Here is a 2,536-nt window from a genome sequence, read left to right on the forward strand (position 1 = left end):
TTTATTGTCCCAACTGGGAGGAGGGTGCTACTGGCATCAAGAGGGTAGACACCAGGGTGCTGCTAAACATTCCATAATGTACAGTACAGCACCACAACAAGGAATGATCTGGCCCCAAAATGTCAATAGTGCTGTGGTTCAGAAACCTGCCTTGGTCATTCATACTGCTCCTCTCCTGGCTTCCTTCCTATCACTGATTCAGTATGAGAGTTAGTTTAGTAATGTTAAACCAAAAGAGCCTAGCTCAGAGACTCCCTCAGGTCTGGCACTTGGCTGCCTTCCTGGTGTCCCATGTTCCAAGGGACCAGGCTGGCTTGGTGGCAAAAACCTACTCATTGTGTTTCTTAGTTGGAGTGTCGGGGGCACTTTGGGCAGTACAGTGGACTGCTCCATATTCCGTACCACAGTTAGCATTTCTAGACCTCCAGTACCAAATGCCAGTAATGTGCTCCATCATTGTGACAGCCACATAACACTGACTGGCATTTCCAAATGTCCCCGAGATGGGCAAAACCAACTCCTGGTGAGCAGCTCCTTTTGCTACCTCAGATCATGAGATTAAGGAGACCAAGTCAAGGTCTTTGGGAGCCCAAACCCACTCTTTCCCATCTGGTTCTACCTCTTTGATTATCCTTTTTTTCCATTCGAGGAACATTTGTTCCTTGCACCTGGCACTCAAAGCATCTCTGCTTCTCCCATAATGTAATATGTCAACAATGTTTTTCAACACTGCAAGTTGCTACTGATTCATGGCATGCAAAATCACTAGAGTAAGTGACCAGCGTTACAAAAAATACCAAAATGCAATGGCAAATACGTCTGGCTGTCATTGGAGGCTTGTGTGTTGCTATGAAGCGGAACAGATTTCAGCAGAGCTTCCAGACTAAGACAGACTGGGAAGAAAAGCTTGGTGATGAACTTCCAAAAATTAGCCAATGAAAACTCTACAGATCTCAATGGTCCGATCTCCAACCAATCACATGGCTGGTGCATTGTGTTCGTTTGGGCATGGGGGAACCATGAGTTGGGGCTGACTCAACAGCCACAAACAACAACATCACCACACATAGTATCTGCAAATTCTGTTTTGTTCAATTTTGATTGCATATCCTGAGATGTATTATAAAATTTATCTCTAACTCTGAGCCTTGATCAAAAAAGACAAAAAGCCACTAATCTAGACAACCATCTCCCTTCTCCACTCACATCTTAAGAGGAACAGAGTGCGGCAATATATTGGTCTCAATTTCTCTCTTTCTCATCCTCTCACTCATAGACTTAAGTCACATTAGCAATAAGGAGCCAATTCATTGAAGAACTCTTGTGATGAAGCATTTCTCATTTTTGTTTTGTACATAAAAGATAACACCATGCCATGAGACAAAGTATATGTGAACTGCTGTACAGAAAGTGAATTTGCTCTGTAGATCTTCACCCAAATCACAATTAAAAAAAAAAAAAAAAGATAACACCAAACAAAAACACACATGAGATATGTACATGCATGGTCTCTGTGCTAAAATTTGAAAATCCTTTAAGCAAACCTACACATTTTGTTAGGAATGTGCTAGAGGTTGTAGCAGGACATGCTTTCACAGGAGTGTAGGAAATACTGTATCAACCACCATACACTTTTCATACTAAATAAGAGCAGATTATAACAACACGTGTATGTATGTTGAGGGTGAATGGGTGTGTAGGAGGCTCAGGTGTGTTGTTGCTAGCTGCTGTAGAGTCAGCTCTGACTCATGGTGACCCCATGTATAACAGAATAAAATGTTGCTCAGTCATGCACCATCTTCACAGTCATTGCTATGTTTGAATCCATCTAGGCAATATTCCGTACTGAGCCATGTAATCTTCATCAGTTAAATTTCATAAGTAGATTGCCAGGTCTTTCTTCTTAGTCTACCTTAGTCTAGAAACCTTGTGGAAACCTGTCTACCATGGGTGACCTTGCTGGTATCTGAAATATTGGTGTCATAACTTCGGTACCCAAGCAACAGGCAAATCACCGTAATAGGACAAACTGACGGGTGGGGTGGGGTGGGGTGGGGTGGAGATCTGGGCTGGTGCCCAAGAATAATCACTTCTAATAAGTTCCCAGGTGATGCCAGTGATGCCTGCCTGGAGACCACACACTGAGAACCACTGCTCTATGTGGACTTTTTCAGTAACTAATGCATTGCCAAGGAGCTCCAGTGGTGCAGTCGTTAAGGCATTTGGCTGCTAACCAAAAGGTCAGTGGTTTAAACCCACCAGCTACTCCATGGGAGAAAGATAAGGCAGTCTGCTGCCATAAAGATCAACAGTCTTGGAAACCCTATGGGGCAGTTCTTCTCTGTCCTACAAGGTTGCTGTGAATCAGAATTGATTCCTCGGCAGGGGTAATGCAGTGGCTTTTCCACCTTCACCACTAATCACACCTCGTTCACCTCAAAAGCCCTGGAATCACCTGTTCCAGGTTCTAAGACAAGGACCAAGAGAGAGCTCCTGAAGGACAGGGAATCAAGAACCCTTTTGTCTAACTTTTCTG

This window comes from Orycteropus afer, unplaced genomic scaffold, assembly GCF_000298275.1.
Source record: "Orycteropus afer afer isolate SDZICR_OR568_19922 unplaced genomic scaffold, OryAfe1.0 scaffold00304, whole genome shotgun sequence".
Lineage (NCBI taxonomy): Eukaryota > Metazoa > Chordata > Mammalia > Tubulidentata > Orycteropodidae > Orycteropus > Orycteropus afer.